The sequence below is a fragment of the Falco peregrinus genome, chromosome 6 (genome assembly GCF_023634155.1).
Source record: "Falco peregrinus isolate bFalPer1 chromosome 6, bFalPer1.pri, whole genome shotgun sequence".
Lineage (NCBI taxonomy): Eukaryota > Metazoa > Chordata > Aves > Falconiformes > Falconidae > Falco > Falco peregrinus.
In genome coordinates, this window is record NC_073726.1 from 76,348,057 (window position 1) to 76,365,126 (window position 17,070).

General features: G+C 39.4%; 1 protein-coding gene across 2 annotated transcripts in view; it reads left to right on the plus strand.

The window, feature by feature from the left end:
- RASSF8 (Ras association domain family member 8) overlaps nt 1–17,070 on the plus strand; it is an 89,523-nt gene that overhangs the window by 37,406 nt on the left and 35,047 nt on the right. For both annotated transcript variants that reach the window (XM_055808377.1, XM_055808376.1), the window contains one exon: nt 3,634–3,732. The gene's annotated coding sequence lies outside the window, so the exon portion shown is untranslated. The remainder of the gene's footprint in view (nt 1–3,633; nt 3,733–17,070) is intronic.

The window sequence follows — 17,070 nt, forward strand, 5'->3', positions numbered from 1 at the left end:
TGAAGAAAATAAAACATGATTTAAGGTAGAGAGATTTGTTAACATGCCAATCCTATTTTCCTTCCACATGAATGGAAGGGTCACAGTTGCTTTAGGAATGTGTGACTGAGAGACCACCTGAATTTAAAAGTAACTTCTTGTTCTTCCCAATCCTCCTTCTGCACTGAGACTATCAAGTAATGGAAGTTTTGTCAAAAGTTTTGGAAAAAACATCAGTGGGAACAGATCCTGAAAACGGACATTTTGCATTTTCATGTTCTCTGAAGTGGAGACTGGATCAGACTTGTTCAGTTTGCTTTTGTTAGTAATGGCATAATATACTCAGATGATGAATTGTCCTTTGGTTCTTCCTTCTTCCATCACTGCTAGGAGACCCCTTTCTTCTTTGCTGTGTAGGGTCTGAAGTGTGATGCAAATAGTTGCTTGGGATAGACAAGGCTAACATAGGCTCCATGTGTGTCTTGAAGTGACAACTGAGAGTACAGGAATAGTCTGATGTTGTGAAAAAAGCTATTGCAAGCAAAATTAGGTGGGGGTTTTTGTGCTCTTGAATTCTTAGCCTCATACCCGCTTTGAACCTATTGATGAGTTGGAAAAAAATGAATGCTTTACCATACTTCCACTTTTTCTTTACATGCTTGTGCAACAGTGTGCATATATCCTTTATGAGCAGAATTTTGTCCTGCAGCAGTGTGAAGCTGGCATAATCCTGTGCCCACTGGCACCAAGCAGCAGAGGTGAAGCCAAGTAGTCTCTGAAGCTTGTTTGGTTTGGTGAAGCAATAAGCCTGCTTAAGTTTGGTTTTAATTCTCTTCTCTCTTCTCCCACAGGAGAGTGGGACCTTCCCACCCACAAAAAAAGGAGTTTCCCACCTACAAGAGATGGAAATTTTATTATTTTTGTGCTTCCTCCCTACCATAGAGTTCCTTGCATGTGCAGTATTTATTTCCTCATTATCCAAGAATAACATGGTCACCTGTTTGGAGATGCCAGACAGATTAATGCAGTGTGTTGTGTGGAACATCATCTTGGAATGATGTTCCACACAAGATGAACCTCATCTTGGTTCATCTTCCTAAGAAATCTGGCCTCTGGGGAAGTCCTTTATTGTGGCATCTCTTAAAAGCAGCTCTTCCTTCCAGCTGCTTGCAGCCTCCTTCTGCCATTTGCATGTGTGCATCTCCTCAGAGCCTTGTAGGAATAGAAATGACTTTTAGTGCCTCTATTGTTCTACCTACTGCTGTTAATTTTTTTTAAAAAAATAGATTTTGTTATTTTACTTATTGTCATAGTATGCTACGGAGCCTAGGTAGCTTTTTATGCTGTATCCCTACTAATAGATTCAATAAGGCTGGATACCTTTTTTGTTGGCTTGACTGACTTCTCTCTACTCCTGTAGCTTTTTGCATTTTAAGATCTCAGGATCTCCTACAAGTACACACTGCATTGGGGCTTCAGTCTACAAAGCTGCAGTGTGAGGACAAAGACTTTAGTATTTTCCTTGGGACTTCCATAAAACAAAATACGTAAAAATCTCCATTAATGTCTGGATTGATGAAGGGAAGTAAAAAAAGCCTTTTCCTTCAGCAGTGGCTTGATTAATGGATTTATTGTTTGTACAGATTTTGTCAGGAAGCCATATGGCTTGAGGAAAACAAAGAGGAAGTGGCTGATGTTAAGAATCTGATTTAATAGGGGTCCCTAAGGACAGAATGTGGCTCTTATCCTTACTCCCCCACTCAGTTTGCAGAGTGGTCTGAGAAGAGCTTTAGTGCTTTAATAGAGCCAAAGATAATGCAGCTCTGTTTGAGTGGAAGTGTAGGTCCCTACTGCTGGAACAGCATCACACTACTCCATTCTCAGGTTAAAAAACCACTGTTCTTTGCCTGTTACGTAAAGTATTCTGGAGTAGTTAACAAGGAACAGTAACAGAAATGTTTACTATTTGTATCTTGGCAGTTGATCAGTTTGCAAGAGATGAAGGCAACTTTAGCATCTTGAAGCAGAGCCCTCATAGTTTGGGGTGAGATGCTGTCTCACCCCAAAAATTCAAAATTCAAGCCTGTATGACCCTGGATTAATTGAGTCACCATTTGTATTCTACAACCAGATTTATTTTTCCTAATCTAATGTGTGAATATGGGGATTAATAAGTAACTGGAGTTCAAACACTGGTGACTTAACCTGATGTGGTGGGTTAAATGAAAGTTCAGCATTACCTACAACTGTTTGACTCTAGTTATGACTACGTGGTGAAAAACCAGAGTATCTAAAACAATGTTCTGTAATGTAACTACAAGCAAATACATGAAGGATGTTTAATAAGCACTTCTCCCTTGTATGAAATTACAGCCTCTCAGCTGAGAGGCATGAATTTACCAAAAACTGGCTGTGGTCATTTCAGAGCTGAAGTAAAAGGCTCATGTGAACCATTTGGTAACTGTTAGTGGGTCCACAGAGTGGAAAGCCCAAAACATCACTTCACAAAAATGTATTCTGACAACTCAGGAATTTAATGAATATTGGTTTGTGAACAAAAGCTATGTGCTCAGCCAGTGGTGGTGAAAATTATTTGATATATGCCAGAGATCTCTGGAGCTCCCGAATGTCCTGTTTTGAAGGGTTTGACCATAATGAAAGTAGTAGTTACTCCTGTAGGGCTTTGGCATATAGTGTGTGTGGTCTAGTATTTTGCAACAGACAAGTCCTTTCTTCCCAGATCATTAAGAGGTTTTTGTTGTTTTCTGGACCCTCATGACATGCATATGCTGGAGTTGGTGCTTATTGAGTTGGGGAGACACTAAAAGACTAGAGGAAGGCTTTCCTGATTTAAATCTATTCTTCTATGCTTCTGTTAAATTGTAAAGTTCCCATTTAGTGTTACACATAGTAGGTGTGTTCCTTTTAAAATATTTTTCAGAAAGTCTTTGGTGGTGAAGGTTTAAAAATAACCAATTCTCACATGTTCTTCTTGGCTATGACATAGTATTAGGCAATGTTTCTAGGTCTGTCATCACTGTAGTAAGCATCCCTTCCAAGCTGATTAATATTAGTCTTAATCAGCAGTTTGCGGTTTGTTACTCTTTGCCTAGTTTGTTTGACTTCTTATGCATGCGTTGGCCATGATTCACTACTGCAAGGGAGTCAGGGTACACAGTTTGAGAGCACTTGGAGGGTTTTTACATTTGGAACACCTCCAGATTGAGGATTATTTCCCTTAAAAAGAAAATTGAGAAAGAAGATAGTGAAATAATCTCCTATATTTACAATTTAGCAGTGGTAGATGCTTGTGACTACCTATTATAGTGCTTAGGTTTTTTCTAACACCTTTCCAGAAAGCTGTTGAAATGTGATTTACCACACTCAGTTATTTATAGCAGGAAAATGTCACACCAGGTATAAGAGGTAGCAGATTAAATGCAATATTCCACATTTCTTTTGAACTAACTTTTAAAAAATAAAATACTACTTGTGTGTAGCAGGCTGTTAAATATCCATATCTATAGGTGCTAGGTGAACACTTTTGGTTTCTTTTTTTCTTCCGAAGCATGAAAGGGAAGAAGGGGAATAGGACTTTACCCTCAAGAAGGTAGGTTTACTAGTATATAACAATGTTTTAATTTTTTCTTCTAGCAACTGACCTTGTCTGCCGAGCTGACACCTATGCCTGGAGTAGAAGATTGCTCTAAGCCCACTGCATAAGCAGGCATCTCTGTCTGGCTTCATCTGCAGGTAAGAAATTATGACCAAGAAACTTCAAATAAGAGGGGTTTTTTTCTCCCTTCTGGAAGTATTTGCACATAAAGCACACAAAGAACCCTAAAGCTTAAAGGACTTCCTAAATATATATTCATCACTCTCCCTTTGTTCCTAGGGTTAGAAATCTGAAAAAGATCCCAGGTTCCCTGCTCTGTCCAACATCTTTTCTCAAAACAGTTGTGTTCCAGAGCAGGCCTGTGATGGTCCTGCCGAGTTTCTTCCCGGTGATGATGTGATCTCCATGTCTATGCCTCTTCCAGCTGTGTAAGAGGGAGACCCAAGGGTAGTGTGATTCTGGGGAGTGTGCCCTGAATGAGAGGAGACTCGTGTCCCTGGCTCCTCCAGTTGTCAGGGCTTCTCGGGGCAGCAGCAGCTGGTGGCTTGTAGGTCAGCTGTGGCTGCACATGGGTTTGGGGGACTGCAGGCTGCAGCTGCCTCTTGGGTTGTGCCGTAGATGCACTTGGAGCAGGGGCTCCAATCCCCTTTTGGTTTGGCAGAGTTTGTCATTTGGGGAGGGCAGCATTTTCTGGAGCTTTATCTTCCAATACAAGTTTGGCAGAAGTACTGTGACTATGTAAACCACCCCCAACAACCCTGCAGTGCGACTGTTTCACATTCTTAATGTGAGTGTAAGCTTAAAACACAATGCTGGATATGAAGACATGTCCTTAGCTCAGCAAGTCAGCCATTGCCGAAAATCCAGAAGAGATGTCTGGATAGCAGGTCTTGTTTTTCCTGAAAATGGATTGATATTTCTACTCTATGAAAAATTGGAATTAGAATTCAATGCTATAAAAATATATACTGTCAGATTATACATTGGTATTACTTTTCATATTACTGCTTAGACTTGAGTCCTCTGTTTTATGATGTAAATTAAGTTGGTGAAGCAAGTGGGGGAAATTCTCTCTGCTCATGTGTTGTGGAGTCTGAGCAGAAGGCAGTTTTTCTCTGCCTTGTCACCATTAACAGGCTTTGCTTAAAGCTAATTTCTTTGGTACATATGTCAGCTTTTAAGTGGTACACTTCTATACTGATCACATGTCCTTCTGCGTCTCTATGTACAGAATACCATTCTACAGCTCCTTATATTGCAAAGGCAAATACAATATTTTGTAGTAGTATTCTCTTGATAATTGAAGCAGGTGAGGGACCAATATAACTGAATAGAATAAAATGTCAGTCATTTGCCAAAATGATAGCTTGTCATTGTCATGTTTTAAGTTTTGTGTATCAGAGGCAGAGGCAAACAAATGTATAGCACCTTTTTCTTATTACAGGAAAGGCTGAAGCACACAATCATTGGTGGTTCTTCCAGCCCTGTAAGGATAGGGAGTAATATTGCATGACTGAAAGTATTTACTTTCATTGTCCTTAATATCATGTAGAATGTTAACTCATAGAAATATAGATACATGTATAAAATGCACTCTGTATATTATATAGGAGGTTTGCTGAAGATTACATGTGTATTCCTACATACATATGTACAATATTAAAAATGCTGTGTTGTCTTGGAGTCTAGCTTTAGAGACTGACGCTGTCGTAAGTTGTATTTGGGAGGTCTTTTTGGTTATTCATTGAAGTACTTTCAAGTTCTAGGCATGCTATGTATCTTTAATATAAATCGGTTGATTATTTCTAAAGCAGACACTTCCTGAGTGTTAACTGCTGCCTGCAACTGACAATATATTCTTGCTAAACAACATGATGAATTCTGTATGGTGGAGTAGTACCAGCAATGAAGATAGTCCTGGTCTCTTATTTTTTCCCAGGTGACATTTAGCCAGAGCATGCACATACACACACAATTATACATATATGTATATATGTATGTATATTAACCTGTAACGCCAGGAAACTGAGAATGTGGTGATATTGAATCAGGTTTTCTTCTGCAAAGTTAAAATATTTGTTTCGACTATATTTAAGTTCCTTTTGGTGGAGCAAGTCGGTGGCTAGTTGCTAGGTGACTAGTGTCAGTCCTTTATTTGTCACTTTGAAATGAGCTGTGTGAGTTATGCTCTTTGATTTTATTGTATGAGAAAAGGAGGTATGCACCTGCTAATAATTCATGAAGATGATGCTTACCCATCTTCAGATGGGGAGATTTACTTATTTGCCTTCAATTTTGAATAAACCAATTATTTTTTTTTTTCTTTATAAGCATCACTAATTTATGTGACTATACTTTGCTGTCAGTTTTGGGGCTTGTGACTTTTGTGGTATGTGGCTTATTAGAGAATTTCTTCCCAGCTGAAAAAATGGAGTCATAATAGATTCTTGTACTTGGGGGGGGGGGGGGGGATCTGCTTTTATTCAGTGTCAATCAGTAAACAAAAGTATGAGGAAACCCAACATCATACTTGTATGTATTTCTGTGGTTCCCTCATGGGAGAAAGCAGTAGAACTGAAAAATGTTTAGAGGAGGGTAGTAAGGATGATGAGAGATGTGAGCAATTCAGTCCAAAAGAAAACCAGCTTAACGTAGGAGGGAAGCCTACAAAACTATGAATGAGATGAAGGCCAACAGGACTTACTTTATTGACTCTAGCGGCGCAAGAACCAGTGGACATCAAATGAAGCTACTAGGAACCTAGTTCAGAACAAACAGAAAGTCTTCATAACACAAGAGTTAGATCTGTGGAACTTCTTGCCATGAAGCTGTGGAGACTGAAGAGTAGAAGAGAAGTCCTGTTGAGGCTATTAAATACAAGTCGCACCTGTGAGTACTCAAATTGGGACCAGTTACAAGCTAACAGGGCTTTCAAGAGAACTATAAAGTATTCTTGCCAGCCGTTTTGTTCTTCCCTAGATACTTGGTGTGACTCCTTGTTCCTTTTATTTTGACGGGCTTAGGAATTTTAATGTCCAACATTTTATTTCTTCTAGCTTACTGAGGCAAGGTCTCAATCTTTTCCACAACAGCATCACTTAAGGTTTCAGGTCCTGCTCTGTGTTCCCCCACAGAGGCACTACCCTTCTCACTTCTGCTGTTTCTTTCACACAAGTCATGTAGAAAAGCTCGCTCTTGTGCTGAGCCTTTTGTTTCCTTTTGAATGTCATAGTCACAGGTGTAATTGCCTTTGAACTGTTTACTAGTAGAGGTAAGCTGCTGCTGGTCAGAATAAATGTGGTTTGTGTGACCAGATGGTGAAAACTCTTAGTCACCCTCAAGGGTGATGGAGTTTTCTCTTGGGGGCTTCAAAGACCTACCATGTAAAGTCAGTATCAGTGACCTGCTTAGTGATGAATCCCTGCTGGACACAGATTTACAGGGCTGGGTGGACATTTGGTCTTGGTCTAGTATGCCTGTTCTTATGATCTTCAGGTGTTATAGATTCTCTGGAATTGTCTCTATAGCTTTGAAAAGTAGTAGTTCAGGACAAGCAAGTTTTTTGTGAGCAGGAGGTGGTCCAGGACCCTTATACTTCTTCATAAAACTTTCAATTCATAAATTAGAATTTCAGTCATGTCTCTACTTGATTTCAAAACAGAGGAGTGACTTTGAGAAACTATTGTCTTCCACAACTTAAAGTTTTAAGTAGGAAAAATGGACAAAAATAGACCTGCTTGAGAATTATGGACTTAGATGAAAGTTCAGCGTAGGTCTAATGGCTCTCTAAATTGATTTAACTTGCACAAAGTTTTAAATACAATTGACAAGACCTTTGTTTTGAGACACTTCAGAGGCTTTCACTAGTAGCACATGCTTTTTTTTTTTTAGTAGTGATATTAACATCTTCTGGGAAGCTTTGTAGGCAACAAAACCAGACTGTTGGTGTTCTGAGCATTGAAACTTAATTTGTATCCTCCAGCTGTGAGTAACTGTTGGAGTGTGGTGTGGCCTGTTTTTTTTTTTTTTTGTGAAGTAGGTGTCTTTGATCTTCCTGAGCTGGAGGAATACTTCTGCTACTGGCTGGACGGAAAAGCCTGAGTGTACTCCCTTCCAGAACCATATTTCTGTTATGTAAGCAGGGTGGAATTTTTTTCATCTGAATGTCCCAGGTCATGGTTCAGAAAATACCTCATTTGAGGATCTCGTGATTTTCATCCTTCATCTTTGCTGCTGGTATCTACTGAAAGAAATTAAGGGATGGGACGAGTTCCTGGATGCTCTCTAAAAAGATGTCTCGTTCAGGCAGTTTTTCCTTTGACATGCTGGGAAGTTCTGGTTGAGATGAGCAATAATCTCAAAGGAAACGTGCTGCCTCTCACATTTTCATTGCTTCTCTTGCACATTTCAACTTACTGTGTATACACCTTTCTCATCCTGTCTTTGGCTTGAGTCAGTACAGAAAAAAAAATTGCTTTGACAGTGTTATTGCTGGGATCCTTGAGTTTTGCTGCATTCTTTGGATTGAGAAATACTTTTCATCTCTTCTGTTTCTTTATTCCCCACTCCAGAGTTGAACACTGCACAATGTACCTCTTGTTCCCTTGCTATCTCTGTTGCAGCTCTTTAATGACTTTGCACCTATTCAGACTGGTAGGATAGCATAGCTGAAGTTGAAGACACCATGATGTGTGCACCTGTTTCTTTCCTTTTCCTCACTTGTTCACCTTTTTATTACATGTACCTTCTTGCTTTCTCATTTAAGGCTTCTTTTCCTTCCCTTTCTTACTGTCCTATGTGAATCTCATGTCCTTACATAAAACTCAGATGTTATATCCAGATCTAAATAGTTTGTTTACATTTGCAGCACTGTTACTTCAAGCCTCTGGAATGCATTTAAAGTTGAATACTATGACTAGGTTTCTGGGGAAAAGTACTGGTCTTATGTTTAAAAAATACAAAAATTCTGCCGGTGGTTTTTTAGAATTGGGATTCCTAGTTTTCTTGCCAGCTGAGGGCATACTGAAAATGGAATGTAAGTGGAGACAGTATGTCTGAAAACAAGGACAGAAGTATTGCTAATAAATGACAGGGAGCGTGGTATGTGGAAATGCCACTTACATGAAGAGACAGGAGAGCCTAGCTTTTCTGCTTCAAAAATGTTTGATTTTTTTTTTTTTTTTTTTTCCTACTTGAGACCTAGGTCACCACATTCAAGCCCTGGGTGTTGCAGGCAAACCATTTCATACTCTTCCCCACCCCCCACCCCCCCCCCCCCCCCCCACCCCCCCCACCCCCCCCGAATTTATTGAGCTTTGGCAAGGTTTGCATCCTCTTACTGCTGTGCTTGTGGGGTTGGCTTTTTCTGTAGAGCAGTAAAAAGAATGGGATTACGCTAACTTGAAATTTAAAAGTTAACCTGACTGAGGTGATAGTTTATTTTTGATTGATTTATTGATCACTAGGGAAACTAGTAATATTCTAATCTTTGTAGTAGCAAGGTATAGAAGCCCTCACCTGATAACTTTTTAATGACTGTGTATCATTAAACACCTGGGAGGAAAAATATGTACATATGACCCAACTTCTAACAGTTCCAAGTTTTTTCACTTGATGTTTGCATAGTACTACATAAAAATGTAGGTTTTGCACCCTGCAACTGCAAAGACAGTATTGATTTCTGCAGTAATTGCAATGCATGTGAGTCACCTCTCTCTGGCAGGAAAGAAACTGTGCTTTTTGGAGACATGTCATCCTGACAAAATATTTTTTTCACTTTTTTCCATGAAGGTTTGACAATTCTGTAGACTGCTTCCCACAAAGGATAGCTGCACAGTGTTTTAAAATGAGAATGTCTAGACTTTAAAGAAATAGAAGTTTACCTTTCAAATTTCATTTGTTAAGGAAACACGCTTTAATTGATATCTTGAAGCGAGGAAGAAAAAAATAGCTAAATTGTGTCAATCTCGTTTGTCAAATCTGCAAAAATCTTACTTAGAAATACCTTCAAGTTCATATTCAGATAATTTGTCACTAAATAGGAAGATAAATGTGGATGCCTGTCTTACTTCACACTTTTAAGTCTAGCTTTGTAGCTTTAAAAGTAATTTCAGATTTCTTTTGTATAACCTTTCCTAGGTTTGAGGAGACTTCTAATTGAAGCCTTGAAGCTTCTTCAGCAAGCTGTAGAACCACGCAGCTTGTCACAGAGCTGGCCAAGTCTGACACCTGTCACCTGTTACAGGATTATTACATTTTGAACAAAGCATCCCTTTGAATTCCATATGGCAAGGCTTTGTTTCTTCACAAAAAGAAGAGGCTGAAGGCCTGTGTGCTTTTAAAAAAAATCAAAAGGTTAAGAATCCGGGTTGCCTTTAAAAACAAATAATCTGTGGTTCTATATATCTCTTTGTGCTGGGTGAGGAATTACAATTTTCAGAGTGGTGGTCTTCAGTTCACCAGCAAAGTCCTTTTCAAAACAGAAAATTAAAAATTAAGGTGTGTTTACCTTTCCTATCAATTTGAATTATTAGGAAGGAAAGGAAGCAAAGTGTTTGGCTGCCAGAATTCATTGTGTTTATATTTTTTAATAGATCAGCAGTGAGCACACTTCTAAAGATGTTTCAAGCCTCTCCCTTGCCGGAGGGCATTTGAATTGACATTTCTACCACAACCAGACTACAGGATTTCTAAGCTGTTTCTCTTCAGTTGGGTACATCGAGGCAGTTTGCTGCTTTCTCTCTCTTGATGGCCACATCTCCGGGAGGTTCCCAGGGTTCAAGTCCCTGTTGCAGGGAGCACCTTAGTTGCACATGTAAAGTGGGAGAGTGTCTGGAATGGTTTTCCTCAAAATCCTGTAGCCTGATGATTAGCACAGTTTCTTAGGGTGTGGGAGATCCTAATCTCACTTTTTTGGTTAAAGTTCTCTTACACCAGGCTGTTGGCAAGGAACTGGTATATGCACTTGTGCATTTAAGGTATTTCACTAAGTGAAACTATGTAGTTTTAGCATAAATACATGATCTGATGTTAGAACATAGTTCAGGAGCTTTATAACTTTATTTCACTTCTGATCTGGAGAAAGGTCATATTTTTAAAGATGCTTGTAGTCAGATCCTTGCTTTCAAGGCAGATATTGTGTATGCTTAAATTTCCTGTACCAAGTGAAGCACGTTTGAGCCTCTTCAGGCTTGAGGCTCCCTGTGTTTGAGCGGAAAATGTGATCTTGCAGACTGTGATGGTCTTTGTAGATTATACAGTAAAGATTGGCAATGTGTGTTCTCTTGTCCAAGAACCTTACTGGCAAAGTACAAACTCCAACACAGTTTCACTAATTTAGTATTGTAAAATATATTGCGAGTAGTTTGCTGTTATTAGTTGAAACAGATCCCTTATTCAGTAACATACTTGAACAATAGATACTTAGTTTTGTTGGCAACCTTTTTCATATAAAAGGTAAAAAGAGTATGTGAAAGCTACCAAGTGTATGCCCACTCTTCTTCCCCATGCTGGAAAAAGTTATTAATGTTATTTAAATGCTTTTAGAACCCTGTCTACCCAGACAGGAAGACAGATAACTCATGGCTCTGCTCAAACAGGGTTTCAGTAAATGGGGAGCAGTGACTGTACAGCAGTGTTCATTTGTGAATAGCTTTGGTGTGTTTTTCTTTGAAAATAATGCTCTTCCGTATGGTTTTTAATTTGGTTTAGAAATGTAAGACTTCAGAAACGTACTTGATTTTTGAGAGGCTCTGGCAGGGTCAGGTAGCTGTAATAGTACTTGAAGGGAAAGTGCTGTTAGTGCCTTCCCTGCAACACAAACAAACAGGTTTGATTGGTTCTGGTCAAATAAGTATACAGACCTGAGAAGACTTGCATCTGAAGTGGATGCATAGTCAGGAAGCTGAAATGGGTTGTTCTACTGAGGCTCCTGTAAGGATGTAGCTTATTAACCATTTTTAAGTATTTTCGAGTAAAATAGACGGAAGACGCTTGCTAGACTTTTAAACACAGAAACAAAGGCTTTATTCAAGAAATGTAATGTAGCAATTAATATGGCCTTGGCATTTCAGCGTAACCAGTGATGGTAATGTGGTGTTTTTCCACATCGGATGTCTTCGAAAAACGGGACTTGGTCAGTTTGGAGGTGGGCAGTGGTGTGGCAGTGGCCTGTTTCTCAGCCAGCTGTAAACACTGCAGCACATGTGGCTGTGCGTTTCCTCCCTCCCACACCAACTGCACTCTCCATCCCTTTCTTTGAAATAGAAGTCACAGCACACGAATGAATGCAAGAGCCATTATGTGAATGCAAGAATATATTAATATATATTTCTTGTTAACTTGTCGTGTTGGCTTAGTTCTCTACTCACTTTCTCAAGTAAACCTGTCTGATTTTCTTGATATCAGTATGTGAGCCATTAAGGGTGAAGCACTGCTCATGCTACTCCGTTGCTAAAAGCACTCTGGCAGTCCGTGTCTGAAGCATGTGTAGGGTACTTTCTGCTATGCCATATGTTAGCGATGCATTCATCGCTATGATTTGCTGGTCAATATGCTTGTATGTGCTTTAGCTCAGCTCCTGATTTTGTCTGTGTAGACAGTGCAAGGTGGAGGTACAAAGAAATGGTAGTACACACTCAAACCAAAACGTGACGAAAGTGCTTTTGCAGACTTGTTGGGTTGCATAATTTATTTATTGATTCTGAAAAACAATAGAATGGGAGTCCTTGTCAGAGAGTCATAATTTTTTGCCTGCTATTCAGACCATGCAAGCTATGTAATTCCCTCTCCCCTGCACATACTTTTCTCACCTTTTTCACATAATCATAAAAGTATTGGCTAGAAGTATCCTTAGGAGGAGCTCATGTAGTCCAGCTTCCTGTTTAAGCAGAACAATCACCAACACAGCTGTGGATTTGGTCTGGCCATGTCTTGAAAATCTATGGTCATGGAAGTTTTCACAACCAGCCTGGCTAGGCTGTTGTAGGGCTGCCCTACCCTCTCAGAAAAGAAGCTTTTCCTAATACCTGTTCTGAGTTTCCATGCTGTCCCTGGTCTTCAGAGCTCTTTGGATGCTGGTTGGAATGCTTTGTTTTCCCACACTAGCATGCTGGGGTCCCGGGGGAGTTAGTACTCTAACTTCCAAACAAAATGTCTTAAGGCAGTTCTCTGAAGAGATAAATGACCAAACAAAAGTACTTACAGTACTGCTGCTAACCTAGCTTCTGTTAAATATGTATAATGAAAGCTTTTTGGTAAGATTTAATACTATTTCACATCTTAATATTAAAAGCTACTTCAGAATTCGGTGAGGAAAAGAAATTGCCCTTTCTTGTTTATTTTTTATCTGAATGACTAACCATGAGGAAAATACACAATGGTTTTATTAGGAGAAAACAAAGGAAAAGGAGATCAGCAGTGTATTGTGTAGTTGACAATCTCCAGTTCAATCTCTTCAATATATCCTTAAAGAGTTGCTTTAGAGGGTTGGGGGCTTTTTGGAGGTGGGCAGGGGTTTAAGGGGTAGGAAGTGAATCTTTGCTGTCTTCATAGCTAAAGAACCTCATATTTTCTTCCCTAAACCATAGGTCTACAAAATACAAAACTTAAATGTGAATGCAGGGAAACACCTAGAAAAACAACCTGCAAATAGCAGTGGCTTCCATCTCATAGCTCATGTGGTCTGAGATAGAAGAAAATCTGGATTTCTGCAAGTAACATCAAACTTTCCATTTTCAATTCCATCATGGGTATATAAATCTTACCCTGTGTTTAGTTGCTGAAAATTTATGGATGAACTGAAGAGAGAACTTTATCTAGAAAATATAGGTGGTAATGCAGTTCTACAGTGGAATGTCAAATGCCTTTACTTTCCTAGGAGATGTCAAAAGTACCTACAGAATTACTTAAATTGCCAACTTATCTTTGCTATCTCAGTACCAGTAACGTATTATGGAAGTGTTTTACAGCTACGGAAAAACAGAGGTTTTAAAGGGACTTGTGTGTCGTAGTCTATCACAAGTGGTTTAGAATCTCTTTCTCCTGTGACATGTACAGTCTGTTCCATTATAGATTCTAAATTGAATCCGTTACTTTTTTTAATATCAGATCTGAGATATACATAGCATTGGTAAAATATGCTCTTGAGCTGCAGTAGACCCTTTTGCAGGGGCATGAAATGGGTATAAAGGTATTGTGCATGCATTACAATAGCATAACCTTTTCCTAGGTATACCAGCTTGACCTGCTAAGTTTACACAGAAATTTAGGAATAATGAGATAAAGTGTTTACTAGTCAAATGGATGTGGCTTCTACTCACTTGAAAGCTTGTAGGCATGTACAAGATGGTTTGATTTTTTTTTTTTTTTAAATAAAGTAGCAATAGTTGCTCCTAAAGAACGTTTCTAAAACTGCCCTCTGCCCTTCTGTGTGAAACCACAGAGGTGAAGTGGAGGCTGAGCTCTCTGTGTCTCAATAAGCCTGGGCAAGTGGTTCCTGATGCTGAATTCCCTTGTTGTAAGCTGGGAGGATCTGAGCGCTGCAGTGTTCCCTTAGCAGTTCTGTTTGGTTTTAATTACGTTCACTTCACTATTTAACAAAATTTTTGTCTCTCAATACTGTATCCCACACTCTGCTAGCTAGCATGCGACATTTGGCCTACTTGGCTTGGTTCCTCTATTAACCAAGAGGAAGGTTTGCCTGTGTGACAGTTTTAGATGATAAGCTCCATTGGCAGTGACTTATGCTGAACTAGATTTGAGTTGAATTAAGGTTTCCTATTTTTAATTAGTCTTTACACTGTGTTTTAGTGCTTTGCATTTTCTTCAGCTTTCTCTTGCTACAGTGAGCGAATACATGTGTGTAATTGATCATTATGACCTGTTAGGTGATTTTTATGTTTTCTTGGGAGTCATGCAGTGGATTTGGAGCGTGGAGTTTGGGGTTCTTTTGAATGCCTGTACTGGCTAAATATTGAGACTGTTGATAGACCTCTGCAAGAGATTTCCTGTAGTTTACACAGGTACTGCCCTGGGTCAATTTAAGGATCTCAGAGCCTGAAGCTCATTCTACACCTTCACTGGTGCAATTTTAGTCTCTTTCCACATGTTCTTGCAGTGAGCTGGCAGTAATGCCATGGGACATAGCCAAGTTAGTTCTGTGCAGATCTCATAAGCTTAATGTTAACAAAAATTTCTTCATACTAGGATATTTCAAAAGCTTTGGGGGGAATCTGTTGTCCTTCAGTGAGAGTGGCAGTAACATTGTTCTGTGGTAGACTTCTATTTGAGAGAATGAGCGGTTTCTACCACTGCGTTGAGGCCAAGGCAGCACCCTTGGCGCTTCTGTCTGACAGAGACAACGTCAAGGCTAAAACTAACCATAGATTAGATAACTCGGGTTGAGCTTCAAGGTGAAATCCTTTTTCATAAAGTACTTGAAGGGCAACTTGACCTCTGCAAGAAAGTTTTTAAACAAAAAAAAAACAAAAAAAAAAAAAACAAAAAAAAACCACCAAAAAAAGACTGAAGCCTGAACATTATCTACCAGTTATTGTACTGCACTCTGTTTCCTCTTGTCTTGCAACATTAGAAGAAGTGTCAGCAGAAGCAAGACATCCTAATGGTTATGTTAGCATAACAGGATGGAAGGTTGAACTGTTCTGACTGATCCTTGAGTGCCGAAATGAAATCAGAAGTGAACAGTTTCTGGCGCAGATTCATTTAACAGTCAGTCTTACTTGATCCATGACTTAAGTTGCTTCAGGTAAGCTAAACACTGTTTTAACTTCCCAGTTAACATGCATATGTTTGCATTAACCTGCCCTCGTATGTTGACAGGCAATAGGAATCGCAGAGCAGTTCAGGATGGAGAACTTCTGAGACTGGGCTAGATGATATAGCACTTGTCCTAAAATGAAGCTGATAGGCTGTTTTGCTCTGGAGAGTGCTTTCTTCAGAATTTGCTGTCCCTGTGGTATATTAAAATATTGAAAAGCTAAAATATTATCAGTGAGCTATTTTCAATTCGTTGTTTAGTGTGAAGGTATGTCTGGATTGGCTTGTTTTCTTCCCTTGGGTTAATGCTTTCAGAATACTAAATAGTTGTTTTTTTCCATGACAGTTATTGAGTAACTGATGCCAGAACATATATCTGGTCCTGTTCATAGTCACTGTTGGTGTTTCAGAGTGTTTGAGAGATGGCTTTTGTGTTTCAACCTCTGAATGTTAATCTGATATTCACCTAGTGGTACTGTACTGGAGACTCTGATCCATACTTTTTTCTTTTTGTGTTTTGGTAAACCTACAGTATGGGCTTCCTGAGTTCTCATCTGTGCTGCCAGGACTGTGTACGCTTTTCTGTGGAAGGATTTAGTTTTTAATCCAAACTCTGTAAGCAGTATTAAGAACTGAAAATTGTTCCTACCGTAAGAATGCCTTTAATTACCAGATCTGTAGAGCTAAAATCCCCCTTGGTTTTTCTGCAATCTTGTGTACATTGGGGTTTTTTTGGCTTTATGACATCATCTAACATAATACTTATTAGCTGAAAGCAAAAGATGGGGTTTTAGGCCCTTCAAACAAAGAAAAGTCTAGAACTTGCTCTCCCACTTCAGGGGTAAATACATACAGTATCCTCCTCATCCCATGGTCTGGCATTCAAATCCAAAGGGAAGAATTAGGTACTAAAATTCCTGAGAAGGACTTTGAGCTGGGAATGTTCTTTATCCTTACCCAGCCTGACCGAAGGCCTAAAAGCAAGAGAGATGTTTGCAGGTGCATCTGTCTTGGGTGTCTGGGCACACTGACAATTGGTGGCTGTCCTCAAATATTTACCTCTGTCCTTTCGCCCCACTGAGTGGGAAACTCTGGTGCTGCAGATTTCATGCTACATTCTTTCTGGGGTCCAGGAAGAATTCCTGCATGCCTATAAGGAAGTCTTATTCTTGATCTGTCTTTACCAGAGAACTAACCCACACAGAGTTGCTTCCACTCGATGTCATTCATTGTTGTCTTAAATACTGCTTTCTAAAGCTTTCCTGTCCATTCTGGAAGTTGAAGTACTATCAGCGGGGGTTTGGTTTCAAGCCTGAAACCATGCTGCTCAGATATCTGTTCTGACACTGTTATTCTAAATAATATTCTTCAAAATGCTTATGCAGCATTGTATTTGTTCTGATGCAAAGGTAGAAACTCATACCCCCTTTTGCTTTTCCATTTCTGCAAGCGTAATATTTGAGGGACGAGAAAGCATGAGAATCAGGCAGGGTTAGTATCTGATTTTTTTCTGCAGGTTTTCTTAGCATGTTTATCCTTAAAAGTATGTTTTGACAGAGTGCAGCAGTTATTGTGAAGCTGACAGTGGATTACAGCATTGTTTGTTTAGGATTCAGAATCCTGGTATTAGATTGCTCCTTGTCAGCAGAGTGCAGGATGTACCACATGGTGTTTGCACATGGAAACAGTATGACCCCAGC